The sequence below is a fragment of the Trachypithecus francoisi genome, unplaced genomic scaffold (genome assembly GCF_009764315.1).
Source record: "Trachypithecus francoisi isolate TF-2019V2 unplaced genomic scaffold, Tfra_2.0 Lachesis_group18, whole genome shotgun sequence".
Taxonomy (NCBI): Eukaryota; Metazoa; Chordata; class Mammalia; order Primates; family Cercopithecidae; genus Trachypithecus; species Trachypithecus francoisi.
Window position 1 is genome coordinate 32,788,589 of NW_022681463.1, and position 9,256 is coordinate 32,797,844.

Consider the following 9,256-nt stretch of genomic DNA (forward strand, 5'->3'; position numbering starts at 1 on the left):
TTATCAAAGCATCTTGGAGGTGACTCTGATATCCGTCTACATATATTATGCAATTCTTCTCAAATATCATTACATCACATCAATCAGTAATACAAATAATACCAGGAAACAGAAATCTAGTTCAAATGACCAAGGGGACTGGAAACTTTATTTGTAGAAAAAATGAATGTAGGAAGCATGTTGCAAATTATCCAAAACTATTGCTAAAAATAATATCATTAATACCAACAATACTTCTACAATATCTCTACCCTCACTAGCATTTGCTTGTTTACTTTCTTTGAAACCATAGATCTTGTTTTAGGCAATTTCTTATACAAAACGATTGAACACATTTTCGATGTCCACAATTTTAGCTCTACATATTCTTTCAATTTAGCAAAATCTAAGAATCCATCTTCACTTGAAAGATTAAACTGCAGGAACTACAAGTATTTTACATTTCAAAGTGTTTTTATTGTCTGTCAGATTTACAGATCTATTGAGTTGGCAGAAATTATCAATTTGATTAAGCTATTTAAGTTTAATAATAATTATTATTAGTTTTGCTATGTGTTATTCATGTATTCATGCAGAAAATACTGATTCAGCACCTATCACAAGTTTGCATAATCTACTGTGCACAGGATGGGATAATTATGGCAAGACAGATGAATATTCTACCATCCCTGAGCTTAAATTCTAATGAAGTTAGACAATGAATTAAATTTGAAGCACACTTTGACAAAGGAAGAACAGAGTACATTAGAATAAGCAATAGTAAATAAAAACACTATAATCTATGGGATGAAAAAATATGGAACAGATACTATTTAAACTGAAATTAAGAAGATGAATAGATGTTGATAAAAAATGCTGGTACTGATGACATTAGAAAATGATATGATATGAGAGGTTAAAAAATTGGAGTATGTTCCTGGGACAGGGATCCAATTCCTAAAGGAAATGACACCTATTCCAGTTATGCCTGCATACAAATTACAACATTTATGGCATAGATAGCCATTTGCTACACTCAGATTTTGTGGATCAGAAAAATATTTGGCTTACATGTGTGGCAATTGATGCTGGCTGGTGACTTTGTACTTCAGTTTCTCTCTATGTGGGAAACTCTATTTTCTTTTTACATGGACTCTTTTGGGCTTCCTCACAGCATGGTGCTACCTTCTACAGATGAACATATTGACAGAACTAGAGCTAGAGATGAGGAGAAAGAGAGAAAGAGACATAGAGGAAACAGTGATGGGGAGAGGGAGAGACAGAAAGACTGAGATGAGAGAGAGAGAGAGAGAGGGAAAGACATAAAGAGACAGAGAGCGAGATGTGGAAACTATTTCTTTTTATGACTAAGCCTTGGAAGAAATCTAGGATCATTTCTAACATACTCTACTGGTTACAGAAAGTGCAGGTTGTCACTCAGATGCAAATAGAGGTAACAGAAACTGTCCATCTCAACCACAGGAAAGCCAGTCGTATATGTAACAGTATTCTTTGGAAAATGCAGTTTTCCATAGTCCACCTGAGTAGTTCAAAATGTTTAGAATTACTAAAGCATGGTGTGAAAGAGGGAGGGAATTCAGTGATTTACAAGATATGGGGAAACATAGTTTTATTCGAAGGAGTCTGGCAAGATGTTGATGGGTTTTCATGTAGGAAAATGACTTCAGCAGATTCGTGTGTTACAAAGATCTCTTCATGTGATTACTTTGTTAAAAGGGAGCAAGTCTAAATATGCAGAGTATTGCAGTTGCTTATTTGAAAAACTTGTGTAAGTTAGTACAAAATCAGAGCACTGAGAAATAAAACAGAACATACTTTTAGCACTTAAAATGGGAAGGGGGTGTGATTAATTAGTCATAAGGAGTTAGGCAGAAAAAAGAATCTAAATGGTTAACATATTTCTGGCTTAACCAACTTGGTGAGAAAGCAAAAGAGGAGTATATTTAAAGGAAAAATTGTGAGTCAGTGATGTACATCCTTGGTTTTAAGTAGAGATTTTGAGTAAGAAATGGAATACTTTGGAAGTCATAAGACAAGATAAAACTGGAAATATAGATGTGAGGAATTTTCAATATACAGAGAGCAATTGAAATCATAGGTGCTTAAGAGATGGATTTATAGTAGTACATAAAAGTGGAAGAAAACCAAGTCTGTGAACAGTCCTGTGACACACTGACATTTAAAGGCTAAGAGTGATAGCAAACATGTATTGGCATTGTTATTTACTATGTTCCAGTCAGTGTCTAATTGCTTTACAATTTTGGTCGTGTGTGCTCTTACAGTAATCACATGAAGTAAGTGTTATTGTTATTTTTTAATGAATAAGAAACAGAATTGAGACAGGCTAAGAGATTGTACATGAATTCCAACTTGGATATTTAAGTCCAAAGCCTATGTTTTTCCTGACCACTGTGATTTGCTACTCAGAAAATTAATTTAATGAGAAGAGATGGAAAGAATGAATAGCACAGGTGCCAGAGTGACAGAAAGAGAACCAGTCAGTACTGAACAGAGTCATCAACATGATAGAGAAAGAGCATTTCAAAAAAATAATAATGTGTTAATAGTTTCAAATATTTTTAATGTCTTCAGGTGATTTGGTAAGTTTGGGGAAGATAAACTACAACTGAGAAAATAAAATCCAATTTTATTAAAATCACAAGGTATTAATATTATTTTAGAGATACAAATATATTTATCTTAAATTATTTGACCACATATTTCATCCTCAAAATTGGAAGTAGCTATTTATTTCACACTATAAATCAAATATTTTCAAAAATATCATTTATTTAAAAGTTTAGATCAAAGAATAAATTCAAATGACTGAGGATATTGGGGCAACATCTTTTACTATTTATTTGAGTTCATATATTAATTTGAACATTTTAGGGAGATGTGTTCCTTCTGCAAAGTTATGTTGGCATGTTGGTTTAAATTAAAAAAACACACTAAATTACTTGCCAAAGCACAAAACTGAAGAGATCCTGTCAGCATCTCTTCAGCCTCAGAACTTCACACTAGCAGTGGTTCCCACCTCCAGCTACTTCCATTACTCCTAAAACCAGCCTTCATGTACACTTTCTGAGGTGCACACGGTGGATGGGCCATACCTACTTCTCAAAACCTAAATTCTATCTGCATGTTTTTCTTCTTAAGATGTTCCAGATCTTTTCAATCACCATTTCTGAATCTTTTTTTATGGTAGTAAGCCTACATTTTTCATACAGGGTGCCACTGCAACATTTTAGCATTTAGCATTTAGCATTTAGCATTCTGCTCATCTAACTGCAATGAAGAGGCCAGAGTTGGGTGCCACGCTGGCAAAGCTGCATGCCTAGTGACTTACACAGTATTCAAAATGTGTATTCATGGATGCAGATACTCTGATTCTAGCAAATATTGATGATCTTTTTGAGTGAGAAAATTTGTCTTGTATAAAACTTATTGCATATAGAAAACTGATGGACATCTTCAGACACTAAGACCAGGAAATAAAATGGGTTAATGCTATTTGTTGATACATTTATGGATCACTCAGCATAATTAAAGCATATGCATAAGGTAAAGCATAATTCTGCTTTACCTGAAAGCAGAATTATAATCACTCACTCTGGCAGCACAGGGCAATTCTAAAATACAGGTCTAGTGAAAGGTACATACAACCAGCAAGCGAGCAAGGGACAGATGCCATGTCCTCTTCTGAAGGGAGTGACTGATTTGGAACCAGGGTCTGCAGATTTTAAAAATTGATATAGTCACTTTAACAGTTTAATAATGAGTTGCCTTTACTATGTATGTTGACAATCAGCAAAAGTGAGAATTTCTAAAATGTGCTAAAGAGAATTAAAAAGTAGAACACTGTCCATATAACGGAATTGCCACTTCACAACTTTTGCCCAGTTCTCACCTGTTGTCCTGTGAAAACCTCTCATCTAATGAGTTTTAGTGAAAGTCTCTTGAAGCCATAACAGACTTTTCTCAACCTAGCTCTAGGTACTAAGTATTAGGAACACGTGTCCACAGGAAATGGCAGTGTTTCTACTGGAGGTAAGTGTCACGTGTCCTCTTGATGTCAAAGGAATCTTGTCCCATATAATCATCCTGGCCCTATTCCCACCACTCCTTCTGTTCTTCCAAGGATACAAAAAGCTGTGCCATAGCTGGAATCTCCCCAAGGGACAGATATGATATGCCTCCTGAGATATCTTCCACATTTACATATGAGCAGGTGTCTTTGACAAGGTCAAATTGTTGAAGCAGAGGTAAAACATTCATGGTAAAGATGCTCCACCACAGGATGAGAAATGCTGAATGAGTCACATTGGGATCATGGGACTCACTTTTGACATTTTTTTGTTTTGGTATCATAACTATAATTCTATGATTTGGCTCATTCTAGGAAATGCACAACTTTGGCACTTGCACCAAACACTTTAAATGCTGGGAGGTAGGAGTATATAGAGATGTCGCTTGGGTTATAAATGAACAGCAGGTGTTTTCTGATGTCTGTTGTTGCCCAGATGCTTAAAAAATGTGCTCAGTAAGCCTGGCCTCCACTGTCAAAACTATCTTGCTCAGAAGCAAGATGCAACAGTTGATTATATGTTTCAACCAAAGGCTGATAAACAAAGATTCCGGAATTGAAGCAGTTAGGCCACCCTTGGTTGGGTGCTGCTGACAATTCTTCTTGCTCAAAAAGATCATCAATATTTGCTAGGATCAGAGTATCAGCATCCATGAATACACATTTTGAATACTGTGTAAGTGACTAGGCATGGAGCTTTGCCAGCATGACACCCAACTCTGGCCTCTTCATTATGGTTAAATGAGCAGAATCGCTGCTGTCCAAGACATTTACCATGATTACTTCATTAAAGACTTTCTCTAAAACTTTTTTCATGGAGTTTGAGACTTGCGGGGTGGCGAACACGACCAGTCTTCTGTGGTCCTGTGCTGTTTTAGAGGTGAGCCCCGGACCAGGGCAGCCCTTTGGTGTAGGCATAGTTTGTGGTCAGTGTTACAAAGGCCTGATCTGTCATGGTGCTGCCCAGGGGTGCAGGTGGCCGGGGCAGCTGCAAGTCGGTGGCTCAGAGAAGCCTGTGCCTGGAGGTAGCAGGACCAGCGAGGGGGCGTGAATCCGCTGGTCCGTGAATCTATTCCATCAACCTTAGGGGTACTCACTGCTTCTTGTAGTAATTTCTTGGTCACTCCTATTTCCTTTCTTTTTGCTTTTTCCGTCTTCTTTTTTTTTGTTTTTTTTTTTTTGGTGAACAATCTGAAATATATATTTAACATACACGACCTTATAATTATTCAGTTCATTAAGATCACTCTCTTTTAAAAATATTTTTAATTTTTGTGGGTACATAGTAGGTGTATATGTTTATGGGGTACATGAGATGTTTAGATACAGGCATGCAATGTTTGATAATCACATCATGGAAAATGGGTATCTATCCCCTCAAGTGTTTACCCCTTGTATTATGAACAATCAAATTTTACTTTTAGTTACTTTAAAATGTACAAATAAATTGTTATTGACTATAGTCATCCTGTTGTGCAATCAAATAGTATGGCTTACTCATTCTTCCTATTTTTTGTACCCATTAACTATACCCGCCTCCTCACATCCCCCTAGTACCCTCTCCAGCCTATAGTAATCATCTTTCTACTCTATATCTCCATGAGTTCCATTGTTTTGATTTTTAAATCCCACAAATAAGTGAGAACATGCAATGTTTGTCTTTCTGTGCCTGGCTTATTTCACTTAGAATAATGACCTCCAGTTCTATCTATGTTGTTGCAAATGACTGAATCTCATTTTTTTGTGGCTGAATAATGCTCTATTGTGCATAAGTACCAAATTTACTTTTCTTTTCTTTTTTTTATTATACTTATATTCTAGGGTACATGTGCATAACATGCAGGTTTGTTACATATGTATACTTGTGCCATGTTGGTGTGCTGCACCCATCAACTCGTCAGCACCCATCAATTCATCATTTATATCAGGTATAACTCCCAGTGCAATCCCTCCCCCCTCCCCCCTCCCCATGATAGGCCCCAGTGTGTGATGTTCCCCTTCCCGAGTCCAAGTTCCCCTTCCCGAGTCCACCTATGAGTGAGAACATGTGGTGTTTGGTTTTCAGTTCTTGTGACAGTTTGCTAAGAATGATGGTTTCCAGCTGCATCCATGTCCCTACAAAGGACGCAAACTCATCCTTTTTTATGGCTGCATAGTATTCCATGGTGTATATGTGCCACATTTTCTTAATCCAGTCTGTCACAGATGGACATTTGGGTTGATTCCAAGTCTTTGCTATTGTGAATAGTGCCGCAATAAACATACGTGTGCATGTGTCTTTGTAGTAGAATAATTTATAATCTTTGGGTATATATCCAGTAGTGGGATGGCTGGGTCATATGGTACATCTAGTTCTAGATCCTTGAGGAATTGCCATACTGTTTTCCATAATGGTTGAACTAGTTTACAGTCCCACCAACAGTGTAAAAGTGTTCCTATTCCTCCACATCCTCTCCAACAACTGTTGTTTCCTGACTTTTTAATGATTGCCGTTCTAACTGGTGTGAGATGGTATCTCATTGTGGTTTTGATTTGCATTTCTCTGATGGTGAGTGATGATGAGCATTTTTTCATGTGTCTGTTGGCTGTATCAATGTCTTCTTTTGAGAAATGTCTGTTTATATCCTTTCCCCACTTTTTGATGGGGTTGTTTGTTTTTTTCTTGTATATTTGTTTGAGTTCTTTGTAGATTCTGGAAATTAGCTCTTTGTCAGATGAGTAGATTGCAAAAATTTTCTCCCATTCTGTAGGTTACCTGTTCACTCTGATGGTAGTTTCTTTTGCTGTGCAGAAGCTCTTTAGTTTAATTAGATCCCATTTGTCAATTTTGGCTTTTGTTGCCATTGCTTTTGGTGTTTTAGACATGAAGTCCTTGCCCATGCCTATTTCCTGAATGGTACTACCTAGATTTTCTTCTAGGATTTTTATGGTATTAGGTCTAACATTTAAGTCTCTAATCCATCTTGAATTAATCTTCATATAAGGAGTAAGGAAAGGATCCAGTTTCAGCTTTCTACTTACGGCTAGCCAATTTTCCCAGCACCATTTATTAAATAGGGAATCCTTTCCCCATTTCTTGTTTCTCTCAGGTTTGTCAAAGATCAGATGGCTGTAGATGTGTGGTATTATTTCGGAGGACTCTGTTCTGTTCCATTGGTCTAGATCTCTGTTTTGGTACCAGTACCATGCTGTTTTGGTTACTGTAGCCTTGTAGTATAGTTTGAAGTCAGGTAGCGTGACGCCTCCAGCTTTGTTCTTTTGACTTAGGATTGTCTCGGCAATGCGGGCTCTTTTTTGTTTCCATATGAACTTTAAAGCAGTTTTTTCCAATTCTGTGAAGAAAGTCATTGGTAGCTTGATGGGGATGGCATTGAATCTATAAATAACCTTGGGCAGTATGGCCATTTTCACGATATTGATTCTTCCTATCCATGAGCATGGTATGTTCTTCCATTTGTTTGTGTCCTCTTTGATTTCACTGAGCAGTGGTTTGTAGTTCTCCTTGAAGAGGTCCTTGACATCCCTTGTAAGTTGGATTCCTAGGTATTTGATTCTCTTTGAAGCAATTGTGAATGGAAGTTCATTCATGATTTGGCTCTCTGTTTGTCTGTTACTGGTGGATAAGAGTGCTTGTGATTTTTGCACGTTAATTTTGTATCCTGAGACTTTGCTGAAGTTGTTTATCAGCTTAAGGAGATTTTGGGCTGAGACAATGGGGTTTTCTAAATATACAATCATGTCATCTGCAAACAGGGACAATTTGACTTCTTCTTTTCCTAACTGAATACCCTTGATTTCTTTCTCTTGCCTGATAGCCCTAGCCAGAACTTCCAACACTATGTTGAATAGGAGTGGTGAGAGAGGGCATCCCTGTCTTGTGCCAGTTTTCAAAGGGAATTTTTCCAGTTTGTGCCCATTCATTATGATATTAGCTGTGGGTTTGTCATAAATAGCTCTTATTATTTTGAGGTACATTCCATCAATACCGAATTTATTGAGCGTTTTTAGCATGAAGGGCTGTTGAATTTTGTCAAAAGCCTGTTCTGCATCTATGGAGATAATCATGTGGTTCTTGTCTTTGGTTCTGTTTATATGCTGGATTACGTTTATTGATTTGCGAATGTTGAACCAGCCTTGCATCCCAGGGATGAAGCCCACTTGATCATGGTGGATAAGCTTTTGATGTGCTGCTGAATCTGGTTTGCCAGTATTTTATTGAGGATTTTTGCATCGATGTTCATCAGGGATATTGGTCTAAAATTCTCTTTTTTTGTTGGGTCTCTGCCAGGCTTTGGTATCAGGATGATGTTGGCCTCATAAAAAGAGTCAGGGAGGATTCCCTCTTTTTCTATTGATTGGAATAGTTTCAGAAGGAATGATACCAGCTCCTCCTTGTACCTCTGGTAGAATTCAGCTGTGAATCCATGTGGTCCTGGACTTTTTTTGGTTGGTAGGCTATTAATTATTGCCTCAATTTCAGAGCCTGCTATTGGTCTATTCAGGGATTCAACTTCTTCCTGGTTTAGTCTTGGGAGAGTGTAAGTGTCCAGGAAATTATCCATTTCTTCTAGATTTTCTAGTTGATTTGCATAGAGGTGTTTATAGTATTCTCTGATGGTAGTTTGTATTTCTGTGGGGTCGGTGGTGATATCCCCTTTATCATTTTTTATTGCGTCTATTTGATTCCTCTCTCTTTTCTTCTTTATTAGTCTTGCTAGCGGTCTGTCAATTTTGTTGATCTTTTCAAAAAACCAACTCCTGGATTCATTGAATTTTTGGAGGGATTTTTGTGTCTCTATCTCCTTTAGTTCTGCTCTGATCTTAATTATTTCTTGCCTTCTGCTAGCTTTTGAATGTGTTTGCTCTTGCCTCTCTAGTTCTTTTAATTGTGATGTTAGATTGTCAATTTTAGATCTTTCCTGCTTTCTCTTGTGGGCATTTAGTGCTATAAATTTCCCTGTACACACTGCTTTAAATGTGTCCCAGAGATGCAGGTATGTTGTATCTTTGTTCTCATTGGTTTCAAAGAACATCTTTATTTCTGCTTTCATTTCGTTATGTACCCAGTAGTCATTCAGGAGGAGGTTGTTCAGTTTCCATGTAGTTGAGCGGTTTTGATTGAGTTTCTTAGTCCTGAGTTCTAGTTTGATTGCACTGTGGTCTGAGAGA

At 37.3% G+C, this 9,256-nt stretch overlaps 1 pseudogene; it reads right to left on the reverse strand.

Moving 5' to 3' along the window:
- Positions 1-4,041: 4,041 nt before the first annotated feature.
- On the reverse strand, positions 4,042-5,042 carry LOC117063408 (annotated as a pseudogene).
- Between the last annotated feature and the right edge of the window lie 4,214 nt (positions 5,043-9,256).